The 15,851-nt window shown below is 40.2% G+C and overlaps 1 long non-coding RNA gene across 1 annotated transcript; it reads left to right on the forward strand.

Moving 5' to 3' along the window:
• The first annotated feature begins 290 nt into the window (after positions 1-290).
• LOC111768676 (uncharacterized) lies at positions 291-4,320 on the forward strand. The gene is made up of 4 exons (XR_002801149.2): positions 291-342; positions 1,268-1,329; positions 3,978-4,076; positions 4,271-4,320. It is a non-coding gene; the product is annotated as an uncharacterized lncRNA (long non-coding RNA).
• The last annotated feature ends 11,531 nt before the right edge of the window (positions 4,321-15,851 follow it).

Here is a 15,851-nt window from a genome sequence, read left to right on the forward strand (position 1 = left end):
CACCCAGAATCATGGTTCACCCCTATACATCTTGCTACGGGCCTGTATGCGTTTCTATTGCAGCTTGTCCTCCTGAGAGTGGACCCCCTTACACATAGGCCTGGGGATGGCCAACAGGCAGCTGTTTGCGGAGGTTGGGGACAGAGCTTGGATGTGCATACTACTGTACCCACACGTGAAGCCTCTTCTGGTGTGCTCTGGAACCAAGGGTGGGAAGAGAAGGGAGATGGCTGGGAACAATGTCACCTTCCACAATCAAGTTCTAATGCAGAATGTTGTGGAGTCTAAGAGTCTAAATTTGAACCTGGCCTTCCAAGTTGTTATGAACCTATATTTGCAAAAGTAAGTGGATACTTTATTTCACAGTTTGCTAGTTTGATTTATAACTTTAAAATATTTGGACATATGGTAAGTGGGCCTCTATTTGTACTGTATGCCACTTCAAGCCTTGCAAAAGTCAGGAGAGGGCCTGGGCTGGCGTGTACTCCAGGAGACAGATCTGAAAAGTGTGTTTGGAGCTTCACTCTGCTGAGATTTCTCATCTACTACTCTGTCTCCCCGTGCCAGCCAGAATTACCCACACTGAATACTATGCCAGAAAGGACGCTTTATACATCAAAGTGGGAGGGACGATTCCAAGTAATAGTTCTCACTAATTCTCAGTTTCCTCTTTAGTAAAATGGGACAACGTGAAAGCACCTGTTTCATAAGCTTGTTGTGAGGATTAAATTGAGTAACGGTCCATTTAGCACAGTATTTGGTGTGCAGAAAGCTCTCAACAAATGCTAGATATTTTTACTATTATTGTTATTAATATTATCATCTTGGTTCAAATTTGAGCATCGCTGGTCATTAGGAAAGTGGCTATTGTATGAAAACTATTTCTCGTCTGCTATGTGAGAAGCAGGCTCAGCCTGCACACAGCCCCACAGACCCCCGCTTCCTCGGGCTCTACTACCTGCAGTCCAGGTGATTACCTCTGCAACTGTGGGGATGCATCAGGCTGCAACTCTGCCTCCCATGCAAAAGGGCCTGTAGTCTGCAAAAGTGCAGGCCTTGTCTGGGGCTGAAAGAGAGCCAACAGGCAGGAATGATGGCCTTAATGTTCCCACTTCAGAGACAAAGGTGAATCTCCACCACAAGGCCCAGGCAGAAATTCTCACCTATGTGTTAAAAGACTGACCTTCAAAATACCTATTAACTGAGAAAGAGCCAACATTTTAACTATTATCATCAATTAACACGAGCATTCGTTTGGTTGTCTTAGCAGAGAGAAGAGTCCACATGGAATTGGAGGAAGATTACGTTCCAAGGAAGGGAAGAGAGAGTGTGGGTAGTATGGAGCAGTGATTCTCAAACTTTAGCAAGCAATGGAATCACCTGGAGGACTTGGTAAAACGCAGGTCACTGAGACCTCCACCCCAGAGCTTCTGTTTCAGCAGGCCTGGGATGGGGCCTGAGAACTTTCATTTCTAACAGATTCTCAGGTGATCTTGATGCTGCTGGTTTGTGGACCGTGCTTTGAGAACCACTGATCTAAAGCATTGGACACTGTTTTTTTTGAGGAAGATTAGCCCTGAGCTAACATCTGCTGCCAATCCTCCTCTTTTTTTGCTGAGGAAGGCTGGCCCTGAGCTAACATCCGTGCCCATCTTCCTGTACTTTATATATGGGATGCCTACCACAGCATGGCTTGACAAGCGGTGCCGTGTCCACACCCGGGATCTGAACCAGCGAACCCCAGGGCACTGAAGCAGAATGTGCACACTTAACCGCTGCAGCGCCAGGCTGGCCCTGGGCACTTTTTTGAAAGGCTATGCTTTCGTTTGTGGAGAGCTAGCCACAGGGCAGGATAAAGGTGCTGTGTGCTAATGATGAATGTGGCCTTCTTCCCAGCTTAGCCTGGGAACAGGGCTTTCAAGTCCCTTGTCTTATTTGGTGTTTGATTATTGCTATCCTGGAGCAAAACCTCTCTCATCTGCCAGCACTTGACACATAGTGGTTGCTCAATGAACATTGGCTGAATTAAGTGTTGCTCAAGCAGGATTCCTGGAGATCAAGGAATCTGCACAAATACAAAATTAATAGGCATATCTGCTAAAAAGTTAATTTATCTGGCACCTCCAGAGAATGAGATGGGTTTTCCAAATAACTAAAGTCAGGGACTTGCTTATAGGGGAAGGGCCTTGGGCAGCGCAGTCAGTATAGGTTCCTAAGATAATCAGTCGCACTTGAGTAACTCTGTCAGCATCTTTCATAGGCCCCTTGGGTTATCTTTATTCAAGACAGAAATTTTAAAGTTGAATTTTAATAATGTTCCAAAATAGAAGAGTAAGATACAGCACTATCATGGGGCCCAGGGCAGCTGTGTCCATTGCACAACCTAAGGGATGGATCTAACTGGAATTTGCTATTTAAAACACCGACCTCATTTTACTTGAGCCATTTTAGGACTTAACATAATAGGAGTTTATTTTATGCTTACACAACAATCTAGTGCAGTTGTAGATCAAGTGGAAATGGTGGTAACGTGTGTGTGTGTGTGTGTGTGTGTGTGTGTGTGTGCGCGCGCGCGCGTATTGGGGGATGGGGGGGGTAGAGGACATCAATCTGATGGAAGTTCTGCCATCTTCAACACTAGGTTTCCAAGGTCACCCTGAATGTCAGCATTCAGGTAGCAGAGGAGTAAAGAACATGAAGGATTGTGACTGGGGGCCTCAAACTGGTGAACATCACTTCCGCTCGCCTTCTTTTGGCTAGGATTTAATTACCAGGCTGCATCCAACTACACCGGTGGGTCAGAAATTTAGTCCTTGGCTGGACAGCCACTTCTCAGTGACATCTCTGCACCATGGAAAAGAAGAGCACAAATATTTAGTATACAGCCAACTATGTTGATACGGATGGAAATCTTAAAATTTATGATTCCTGTTCCTGACTGATACATAGGATGCAATCTTTTCTTGAAAACTTAGTGCAATGTTTCCCCGGGTTTGTTCCTAGTTAACCTGATCCTATGAGGTGTTCTCAAAAGAAAAATAAATAAGACAAAAGTTTTGTGGTCAGAAAAAGTTTAGAAAACACAGCATGACATATTTCCCTCTTAGAAAGTCATGATGCGCTTAAGCATCTTAAGGGCTATGAGAAGTTATAAAGAAACCAGTTTATTCTAGTTTGATTCAGTATTTTACTTTACCATGGAACACTTTGCTTTAGCAACACGTATTGACGTCTTGTGGATTTAAGGTCATCGTTATTATTGTCAGTGGTTGCCTTCTGCTTTGACACAGCTCAGAAGCTATTGTGTTCTTTTCCTCACACCAAATGACCTGGACTACTGTGGATTTGAGCTTTTCTTTTTTTTCAGTTTGTGTGTTTGTTTCTCTATCTCTTCTCTCCATGTTGGGTTATTAGCTCTCCCTTTTTAAGATGATTATTGTGTCTCCTCTTAGCAGTGTCCCTCCCATCCTGGCCCTCTCCTTAGCTTCTTCTAATCTTCTTTTGGTTGAGAAAACAGTCAAGCTTGCTTGAATATATTAAAAATAAATTTCTGGGGTTGGCCTGGTGGCATAGTGGTTAAGTTTGTGTGCTCCACTTCAGTGGCCCGGGGTTCACAGGTTCGGATCCTGGGCGCAGACTTACATACTGCTCATCAAGCCATGCTATGGCAGCGTTCCATATACAAAATGGAGGAAGATTGGCAAGGATGTTAGCTCAAGGACAATCTTCCGGAAGCAAAAAGAGGAAGATTGGCAAAAGATGTTAAGTCAGGGCCAATCTTCCTCACACACACACACACACACACACACACACACACACAAATAAATAAATAAATAAATAATTTCTAAGAGAAACTTCCAGGAAGAAGGGATGTATTTCTTGTAAGTTACATGGGCTTAAGTGAATATATTCTATGAAATCTATTTTTGTTGTTCTGTTGTTTCCTCTATACTTCTTATTTCTTTCCTCTATTCTAGAGAGAAGCGTCCAGAGAAGTTGAAACAAATCATACTGTTCTTACCTGGCCAGTATACTCAGTTTCACCCCAATTACACAGCTGTCCTCAAGACACTCCTGTAAGTCAACCAACCTCAGCCCCTGAAGCCTTACCATTGATTCTTCCATAGTTCCAATTTCCACAAAGGAAACACCTTCAGACATAAGTTATGTTTTAACCTGTGTGACTTTTTATTCATCTCAGATTACTTAAATGTATGAATTTTTAAAATACATAGTCACTCTTTCATCTATTCCTCTTCATCTTTTTCAGGTGTATCCAGAGCTGTGAGGTGAGAGAATAAAATATCTTGTGGGCGATGACTTATAGTTCTGTGCTTCCTTTTTATCTAGCCCAAATTTTCCATCAAAAGATCAAAAAACAAGCTTCAGGGAAAAGAAGAAATGAACATGTATTTGTTTTAGGTGCTTAATAGTTCTTTATTGGTTTGCATCATGAAGGATATCTAACCACTGTTATATCTTTGTAGAGAAAATTTCTTCAGAGTTAGGGAAACTGATACCAGAGGAAAAAAGCCCTGTTGTACTAGCTGGTTCTGAGGAGCAGTGCATATTTTAGCTCCTTACGCATGGCACTGTCTGTGACTTAGTTTCAGAGGACAGGAAGAGAAAGGAGAACTTCTGTTCTTTTCTATCAGGTATTCTTAGAAATGCCAACTCATTTTTCTGGAGTATATATAGTACAAGTTAACAAGGAAATGAATCACTTCCAGCCCTGCCTGGGAACTATGACACTGTAGTAACACAGCTTACTTACTGTAGCTTGAAAGCAACATCCTCTGAGTTTTTAAAGTAAAGCTGGATTAGCAGACTGAGAGAGTAAGACTGTGACAAGGCCTCACACCTCAACTGAATTTAGGGTTGTCATCAAAATTGATTGGATACACATTTAACAATAATATATGTGATTGTTATTGTGCCCAATGGTAGTTAGGTATAGATGGTGCTCAGAGCCATATATGAGTCTGTTTTGTCACAGCCAAACCAACCAAGCATTTCTAGAATACTGGTGGGTGTCAGGTTCTTTAACTCCTGTCAAACGGAACCAGAGCTGGACACTACTTATAACAGTTAAGATAAATTTTATTTTAAAACCCCCCCTGAACAATTGCAATAGCGGAAAAGAGACTTCAGTATAGACCTGGGCTCAATTCTGAGTACAGCAGGGACAACTGAGGATCTGTAGCCAAGGAGCTGGATGGGGGTCAGTGGATGGAAAATCGCTAAGATGAAACATCATGAGTAAGGAGGGATTCTGGTTAAATCAACTTGATAAGATTCTTGCTGAAGGCAGGCCAGTGTGATCATATACCGAGGGTGGGGAATGAGAAATTTGATTAGGTATTGAGGGTGGAGATTCTTGCTAAACTGTAGCAGGAGTTTTGCTAAAACTGGGTGATGCAAAGATGGACACAGAAGTTCAATGGTTGGGAGCTAGTCCAGAAGACAGCTCTGAGGGGCCTGACCAAAGTTTGGTCAAGGAGAGACCACCTACATCTGTATTTGGTCACCCCCTCTGCCTCATCATCTTTTCCCTGCCACAGTTCTCTTCTTTCCACTTAACCCATACCTACTGGAAGTCCCCATTCTCTGCATCAATTCCATCTGCAGGCAAAAGGAATCTCAAGGATGGCAAATAGATTTCAGCTTTGCCCACTCTGCTTGATTGGCAGCGGCTTCCAGGAGCTCTGGGTGAACAGAGTCTGGGTCTGGCTCTGCAGGACAGAATGCCGTGGGACAGGAAAAGGGACTGCAGCCAGCATGCCCTGGGTCAGGGACAGGATTCATGAAGCCTAAGATTTGTACAGTTTGTAAAAATATATGACCATGTGTTAGATTGCCAGAGTGTTGGAAGTGGACTGTGTGAAGTAGGGGTCCTAAAGCTTAACTTCCTGGTAAATCTGCCACTGATGGAGCCATCAACATTCCGCTCTGATCCAATACTCCAGATCTCAATAGCCCATTGTTCTTGCGACTAGTCCAACTTACCAGTTTTTTCCTTTATGGCTAGTGCTTCTTGTGTCCTACTTAAGAAATCTTTGCCTAGCATGATGACATTTTTTTTTTTATTAATGTTATGATAGATTACAACCTTGTGAGATTTCAGTTGTACATTTTTGTTAGTCATGTTCATGATGACATTTTTTAATATTTTCTTTTAAAACCTAAATTGTTTGGCATTTAGGTCTATAATCGATCTGGAACTGATTTTTTGCCTGGTGTAATACAACATAGTAGATAGTAGTTAAGGTTTATTTTTTTCCCAATATGGATATCCAATTGACCACCACCCTTTTTTTTTAAAAAAAAAAAAAAAGCATCACCCTTTCTGCACTGCAGTACAGAGTCATCTTTATTTTGACTAGGTAACCTTCTATATTTCCGGATTCTATTCTGTTTCATTTGTCTATTTGACTTTCCTTATACTAATACCACACTTTTCCAATTACTAGAACTTTAAAATAAATCTTGATATTTGTTAGTATAAGTCCTCTAGTTTTGTTCTTCTTTTTCAAGATTATTTTGGTGTTCTCAATTTTTCATATTTTCCTATCAGTTTTAGAATCAGCTTATCAATTTACACACACACACACGCAATCCCTGCAGGAAATGAGATTGGAATTATCTTACATCTATAGACCAATTTGGGGGACAGTTGTCACAGTCACAATTTCAATTCATAATTCAGTTCAATTCAATTCAATTTAATATCTCACATTTCAATGAGATATCCTACCATTGGCTTAGATCTTATAAAATTTCTCTCAGTACGTTTCATAGTTTTCAGTATAGGTGTCTTGTACACCTTTTCTATTGATTCTAAGTATTTGATATGTCTTCGGTACTACTGTAAAAATTTTTATGCCTAAATATATTTTCCTTTTTTTAATGACATATACAAATACAATTGATTTTTGTACATTAACTTTTAAATATGTAACTTTGTTAAATTACTTAATGGTTCTAACAGTTTGTAGATTCTTTTTGGATTTAATTTATTTATTTTGGTGAGGAAGGGTGTCCCTGAGCTAACACCTGTTGCCAGTCTTCCTCTTTTTGCTTGAGGAAGATTGTCCCTGAGCTAACATCTGTGCCAATCTTCCTCTATTTTGTATCTGGGATGCTGCGACTGTGTGTCTTGACGAGCAGTGCGTAGGTCCGTGCCGGAGATTGGAAAGTGTGACTCTGGGCCATTGAAGCAGAATGCACGAACTAAACTGCTACTCCACCAGGCCGGCCTCCTTTCTGGATTTTATATACGCACAATCATGTCACCTACCAATAATGATGGTTGTATGTTTATCTTTACAAACCTTTCCTTTATTTATTTTCTTGTATTTTACTGGTTAGGATCTTCAGAAGAACCATCTTTTTTTCACTCCTAACTGGAGGAGGAAGGCTTTCAGTAGTCTAATTTTTATTTTTATGTTTGATGTAGGATTTCCATAGATAGTCTTTATCAAATTATAGTTCCTTTTATTCCCAGTTTGCTGATGTTTTTATCCCAAACAAGCTTTGGATTTTCACCAAATGCTTTTTCCATGTTTATCAAGATGATCATAATTTTTTTGTTTCAATCTGTTAATATTATGAATTACATGGATTAATTTTAAAATGGTAAAAAACCCTGGCATTCCTGGAATAAACTATACTTGTTTGTGATATAATACCTTTTTATATATCACTGGGTTCTGCTTGCTAATATTTTGTTTAGGATTTTTGGGTCTATGTTCATGAGAGTAAGTAGTTTGTAAGTCCTTTCAGGTTTTAGAATGAAGGTTAAGCTAGCTTCATAAAAATGTCCTTTTCTATTTTCTAGAAGAGTTGGTGCAGAATTGATGCTAATTCTTCCTTAAATATTTGGAAGAATTCACAGACAAAGACATCTGGGCTCAATTGCTTTTTATTGGAAGATTTAAAAAAATTTAATGAAGATTTTTTAGTTCTCTAAGTTTGGGTAACATGTTTTTAAAGGATTATTCCGTGTGTCAAAATTGTCAAATTTATTGTATAAAGTATTTCATAATATATTTTAAATTTTGATTTCCATTGAGTCTATAATGATGTCCCCTTTTTCATTCTTGATTTTAGTAATTTGTATTTTCACCTCTCAGTTTTCTAGAGGTTTATTTATTTTATTAATCTTTTCAAAGAACTCATTTTACTTCTGTTGATTTTCTCTATTGCATGTTTGTTTTCTATTTCATGGATTTCTGTTATTATCATTATTATTTTATTTCCCACCTTCTCATTTATTTGCAGTTGATTAGTGTGTTTTCCTAGCTTTTTGAGATAGAAGTTTAGAATATTGACTTTTAGTCTTTCTTCGTAACATATATATTAAACATGTGTTAAAAATGGCTATATATTTCTTTCCACCACTGCTTTAGTTAAATCACACAAGTTTTGATATGTTCAGAATATCACACAAGTTATCATTTAGTTAATATTTTCTAATTTTGTTGGAATTTCTTGTTTGTTCTTATTTGGAAGTATGTGGCTTACTTCCCAAGCAGTTGAGATTATCTAGTTCTTTTTATTATTAATTTTTGTCTTAATTTCATGTTAGAGAATATACTCTTCATGATTCCAATCCTTTTGGAAATTTGTTGAAGTTTCTTTATGATTAGTTTTGACATGCTCTGCACTACACTTGTAGAGAATGTATATTCTGTCATTACTGGATGTAGTGTTCTATATACGTTAATTAAGTCAAGACTTTTAATTGTGTTGTTTAGATCTCTGATATCCTTACTAGTTTTTGTCTTTTTTTTTTTTTAACTAACCAGCCACTGAGGTATTTCAAAGTTTCTCTTTTTGTTCGTCTAATTCTGCTTTACATATCTGGAAGCTGTGTTATTGAGTGCATACAGATTTAGAATCGTGATGTCTTTCTGGTAGATTGACCCTTTGATCACTGTGAAATATCTCTCTGTAACTCTAAAGTTGCCTCTTGCCGTAATGTCCACTTTGACAATTTCTCACATGTCCAGTGTACGCAAAAAAGACTGGATAATATAAAAAATATGTTAAACCTGGGTTACTCTGAGAGTTGTAATTATAAATGATTATTTTCTCCTTTTCCTTTATTTATATTTTTACTATTTTTTACAGTGAGCAAGTATAACTTTTATAATGATGAAAAACATGGAAGTTACTTTAGAAAAACATAAGAGCAGACAGTAGCTTCAAGTTCTTACTGTACATAAGCTGGCAGTTGAGGAGCTGTTCAGGCAAGAGCACGTACAGCAGGACTTCCTTGGTTTGAATCTCAGCAATTCCAATTCTGCTCCTCTTGAGTAAATCCTACTCTCTGTTTCTCTCATCTAGATGCTCTCATATGGAATTCTGACAGATACAAGGGGTGGGCACAGACACACGCACACACACATACACACACACACACACATCCTCTTCTTGACATTTTTAGGTTTTTGGAGATGTTTAGGAAAGTTGACAATCAGACTTAAAGTGGATGGATATTAATGGGTATTCTGGCATCATTTGTATCATCTTCGGGAAGCAATCCAAACAAACGAAAAATCCCAAAACAGAATTTAAAATCATCTCTGCTTGAGAAAATATGGAATTAAAACTGATAATTGAAATATACAAATAACTTCATATTTTATGTAACAGTTGTAATAAGTTTCCCCACTTAGCATTTACCAGAATGGGCATTTTCCAAGTGGGAAAAATCATAGTAACAGTTACCATTTATTGAGCACTTAAATTCTCTGCCAGCCACAGTTGTAAGCTCTTATTTAATCTTCACAAAACTCTATGTCATAGGTACAAGTTTTGTCCCCATTTTATAAATGGAACAATTGAGGTACAGAGGATAAGTAACTTGACCATGATTAGACATCTAGTAAGCGACAGAGCCAGAATTTGAACTTAGGGAGTCCAGGGCAATCCTCTTTAATACTATATTATACCACAGCAGAATATTTGGAAGGAAATTAGAATTCTAGAATTGGGAAGTTAGATCTTGGAGTGGGTGTTCTAGGGAAGGAAACATGGTCTAAGACTCAAGTGAGGACTTCAGTTTGGGCAGGAATGCCTGAGGGGCTATGAGTGGGTCAGAGGAGGGCTGGTGGGTCTGAGAGGAACTCCAGAATGTGCTGATTTGTTCTGGGGGACAGAGTCAGGGTGACTGGGCTGTTTGGCAATGTCATTACTCCCCAATGAGGAGAATTCAGTTGCCTTGGAAACTATAGTCACACGTCACTGAACAACGGGGATACATTCTGAGAAATGTCATTAGACAATTTCGTCATTATGAGATCATAGCGTATACTTACACGAACCTGGATGGTATGGCCTACTACACTCCTAGGCTATATGGTACTAATCTTATGGGACCATGTTGTACATGCAGTCCATTGTTGACCAAAATGCATTTATGTGGCACAGGACTATTCTACACTTCAGGGATCCAGCTTTGCTGCCTTCTAAGGAGCACTGAGGCTCCACTCTCATTCTCCCAATCTATGGCTGCTCAGCTTGCTTCAGATTCCTTGATTTCTTCCTGGAATCTGCAAGGCAGGAATTAGGTAAAAATTCTCGTGAGCTCCCACTACCCTTCTTCCTCTCCAGTCTCTTTTCTCCTCTCCAATAATCAAAGTACCTAGTCATCATCATCCTAATATTTATTAAAGTTGCTGTACACCTGGCAAGGTATTAAGCACACTTCTAATGCATTATCTCATTTAGCTCTCACAACTGTCTTAAATGGCAGATATTATTGTTATCATTCCCATTGGACTGAGGAGGGCGCTGAGGCTTAGAATGGTCAGCAACTTGTTCAAGGTCAATTATTCAAGGTCAACTTTTTGAAGAGCTAGTAAGTGGTTTTAAACCACAGGTCCAGGTTTTAAACCCAGGACCGTCTGATCCAAAGCCCAAGTTCTTAACCTACCATGTTGTACTGTCAAAAGAATTAGTCTGGATTTATGGAGTTTAAGGTAAGATCAGGAAGGGAGAAGACATGTGATAAGTTTGAAGTCCTTTCTCACCACTGCTTCAGTGGCTGCTTCCTCATAAGACAGTTTTGGCCACACTTGAAATCTAGAGCGCTTTCCTACCGTGATCTCAGTTACGGCTTCTATCTTTCTGTTCTAGGTTCAGTTTGTGTCTGTCCCTGCTGATGTGTCTTGAGCTCCTTGAAAGAAAGACATTTTTTTTCAACCTCTATTATCTAGTAGAGGATCTGACACCCATTGGTACTCAATAAATTAATTTTGTTGTAAGAAGGCAGTGTGTGAGGTCACAAGCCTTGCAATCAGAACATCTGGCTTTGATATTTAACCTTGCTGCCTACAGGCTTTGTGATACTGGGCAAGGTATTTAACCTCTCTGTGCCCCATCTCTGGAATATGGGTGATTATTTCTTTAGAGTTGTTGGAGATCTAAATGAGCACACGTATGTGAAGACCCTTTGGAAGCTGTAAAACACTACCTAAACATGAAATATACCATGAGTATCGCTACTGTTTCCGGCATCAGCTGCTGATGCTGTGCCTTCTCCGGCCCAGCCTCACAGGATCCTGGGCTGGTTGACAGTTGCTTAAACTTATTTGTCTCCCCAGCACCGAGCTGTGTTCCTTTAGGCTAGTAGGTGCTACTAGTCAGTATTACCCATGTCATACAGATAATCTGCTTCATTTAGTGTTGACTGTAGCAAAATCGATGGATTTGAGGTTTATGTTCTTTCTTGTCTTCTGTCCACATTTGCTCCAAGTCCTAAGGAGATGTTAAGTGAGCATAAATCTGGGTAAGTATTAGGAAGAGGAAAGAAAGTAAGGGTTTGCATAGCTCAGGTTGCAGATAATTGGCTCCCTAGCTATTGAAGCTTAAGTATGGTGACTCATCGAAGCATGGTGTTCTTCCTAACAGTTTTTATGACCCACATTTAACCTGGTTTGCTAAATGCAGCAGAGAACATAAAAACCTTAGGAAGCTGACTTCTTAAACAGCTTTTAGAAAGTAATGAATCAAAGATTCAAGAATCTCTTCAAATTTAACATTCACTTCAAATTCAACATTCTCTTGCTTTTATTTTTTCTTATTATCAAATTCCTCATTTGGGGGGAAAATCTTCTTTTTTTTATTCCTGTAGTCTTTACCTTCAATCATAACAAATTCCCTCAGGATTTTCTGAAGCCTTTAAACACTTACTACCCTGCAAAGGTAGATATGATTTCCAGCTGTTTTCTTTTCTTCTTTTTATTTTGTATACAGATTTATTCATTCAAGTCAAGGTGATAATTTTACTGAAAGGGCTTTAGCCATAAAAAGCTAACAAGGACATGTTTAGTATAAACTCAACATTTCCTTTCAGCCAACCATATAAAGAACTACACTAATACTTAGATAGAATCGTTAAATTGTATATACGAAAAAATGTTTTAAAAACTTTAAAAAGTTCTTTTGACCCAGGAATTCCATTTCTAGTAAACAATCTTGAGGAAAGAATGAGAGAGATGGCATTTCTTATAATAGTGAAAAATTGGGAAAAACTCAAAGGTCTAACTTCAGAGAAATGGTTAAATAAATTATTGTTTATTGGATAATGTGCAGCCATAAAACGGTATTTTTTAAAAAAAATTAATTACATGGAAAATGCTGGCTAACATAATATTCAGTGAAAACACAGGTATACATATTTTTATATCACAGGCATCCCACTTAGAAAGCATATACCTATTTATATAGAAAGGATGCTGGGAAAAAACCCACCAATATATTAACTGAAGTTACCGATGGGTGACAGAAATACACATAAGATTTATTTTTGTTTTAATTCTCTTGTATTTTCCAATTTTTCTGCAATGATAAATGTTTAAATTTTACAATCAGAAAAAGTACTAATTTAAACATTCCTAACACAACATTTACAGTTATTACACTGCCAAATTTTTATGTTATGATATAACATTGAAAGCATTATATTTCTACTGACTTCCAAGAATAAAAATAAAGGACTTGGGCAGCAGAGCTCAATAGTCTTTAACTTTGATTGGACACTTTCCTATGCATGTCTATTTTCTTGTTTTTGTAGAATTTTCTGGAAGAGACCCCTAAGTCCTTCAGACTAGTAAAGTACCTTTGGTGTTCCTCATCATTAGGACCTGCTTAATTCTAAATAGAACAGACTGGGATTGTGGATGGGGAGGCTGGGGAGGCCTGGTGACTTGGTTTAGTGCACAGAGTTTAGTAGACTTTTGGTTATGGGTGAGTCGAGGTTTCAGTCCCAGCTGGGTCTATCACTAGCTGTTCCCTCTACCATCCAGTCTCCACACATGGATGAAGTGGCGTTACTAGCAGAGTGCCTGGCCCCATAGTAAGCACTCAGTAAAAGTTAGCTCTTACTGAGCGTCCAAAGAAGTAGGACCCTTTCATCAACCCTGCTGGCGTGAGTTAGAACAATCTCAGTGGGTATAGTCAGCTAGCTGCCTTCTTGGTAGGAAGGAAGCAATGAACAGGCTGAGTTTTACATTTTGTTGTTGTTGGGGGAGGGGAGGAAAGAGGGGTTCAGAAAGCCCCAGAAGGTCTGTACTAGGGAAACACAGAGTTGGAGGCAACACATCAACAGACCAAGGGCTGCCAGAGAGAGTTCAATTTTGGAGAGACAGTTTGGGGCCAGAAGTGGAAAGAGCCAGGTAACAACCATCTTAGGCACAGCTGGTTATGGGGTGTGGGAACTGCTGCTGCTGCTCCTGAGCCTCCCAGATACCTTGGCCCAAGGGATAGGAGAGGAGGCCACCTCTGCTCCTGTCAGTGGTCACCTCCTCCCCAGCACAGTGGTCACATGCCTCCTTCTCCTGAACCTGCAACCTACGGACGGTGAGGTGTAGACGGTTTTGGCAACGCTGATGAACTTCACCTGAGGAATAAGCCTGTTGTCATCGTCATCCCCAACCCATCCCCCATGCCACCCCCCACCCTACCCTGCCACACCGCCGGACGCCCCAGTCACCAGAGTAGAGTCAGGAGCAAGCGGTGGAAAGTGACACTTCTCATTCTCCCAATTCCTCCACTTTTAGCTGCCAAAGGTGACAGATGCTATCTCATCCGTTCAGACAGGTGCTTACATACACTCAGGGGAAATGAGGCAGGGAGAAGCGTCCAGGGTGGCAGAAAAATCAAGAATTTGACATTTTCGGCTTTGAATTGCTTAGAAAGAAATTAGTTCCCTGAATGGTCTATAAAAGAGGACCTTTATCATGTCAGATGAGGAAATTTGAATTAAAAAGCAAAGCAAGGTGCTTTGGTATTACAAGATTGCTGAGTGAGTCTTAGAGAAACACAGACCGAGTTTCCTTTTCAAAGACATCCGGGTGGTTCCCCTGTTTCTCGGCAGACCTGAGTGGCAGAAAGAGGCTACGATCAGTTCTAACTGTTTGCTACCTGACTGGCAGCTCAACCTGAGGAGAAAGTTGGTCAGCTCAGAGCCGGCATTTGGCCTGGCCCCTATGGGGTGGGGCAGGGGCAGAGTTCAGCCTGGTTGACTTTAAATAGCCCCTGTTCCAGCTGCCGGGCACTGATTCTCATTCTCCAGTCTGATCTTAGATGTAGTATCTTTCTTCCTCTGGTAAATACGGGTTGTTTTTCCAATAAGAATCTGACAACATGGGTCAGGATAATCATCCAGGAAAAGGCGGGCCTCTGGTTGGGAATGGTGGATAAACAGTAGAGGAGGCACCTTTACTTAGAGAAAGTATCTCCTCTCTGTGGCTTGTAAATTTCGAGACAGGCAAGGTCTCCCCACTCCCTGCCTGCTGGCTCTCCTGCTGGCCCTTCCCTTCATCTAGAACTCCCTCTCTAGATTGTAATAAAATCCTTTGCCTTTGAAAAAAATTCCTCCTACTAGAGACTAACTTCTTTGGGCCTTAAAGGTTTTTTCCGGCTTTAAGGATGCTCTATGAAAATGCAGACATTCTGGGGTGGGCCTGGTGGCATAGTGATTAAGTTCACCTGCTTTGCTTCGTGGCCTGGGGTTGGCAGTTTTGGATCCCAGGCATGGACCTAGCACCACTCATCAAGCCCCGCTATGGTGGGGTCCCACATAAAAGAGAGGAAGATTGGCACAGATAGTAGCTCAGGGCCAATCTTCCTCCACACACACACACACACACACACACACACACACACACACAAAAGCAAACATTCAAGGAAGGAGTAAAATCTGCAGCGTTGACAGCTAAAGCCTTATCACCATCGGTCGCTATCACTTTAGCAAATATTTACTGAGCCCTCACTATCTGCTTATTTATTTGTTCATTTGTCTGTGTATTTAAAGTTGGGTTTATTGAGGTGTAATTTCCACACAAATTTATGCTTTTTAATGTACAGTTAGTTCCATGCCTTTTGCAAAAACAGGGCAGTCATGTAACCAACCCCACGATCAACCTATAGGACATTTCCACAACCCCCGGAAGTTCACTCGGGTCCCCCTCCATATGCTCCCAGTCCCTGGCAACAATGCACCTGTTTTCTGTCCCCGTAGTTTTGCTTTTTATAGGCCTTATTCTTTACAAAAATAGAACACCCTCTCCTGGAAGAATAACTCCCAACTGTATTCAGCTCCGTTTACAGCCTCACTTATTACCCATTTCCCTTGGGAGGGTGTGGATAACCTTTCACACTCATTTCCAATCTCAGCAGCTAAGCAAGATAATTGAGAAGCCAGTGAATGAGAGCTGGGAAAAGAGGGAAGAGAACCAGGCAAGACGAACATTTAGGTGGGCATGGGCCATCCTTTCGAAGCACTCCTCTGACCACAAGCCCTGAAGGTGGGCAAGTCACAGAGCACTTTTCACCCAGGTTCC

This window comes from Equus caballus, chromosome 17 (genome assembly GCF_041296265.1).
Source record: "Equus caballus isolate H_3958 breed thoroughbred chromosome 17, TB-T2T, whole genome shotgun sequence".
NCBI classification, from domain to species: Eukaryota; Metazoa; Chordata; class Mammalia; order Perissodactyla; family Equidae; genus Equus; species Equus caballus.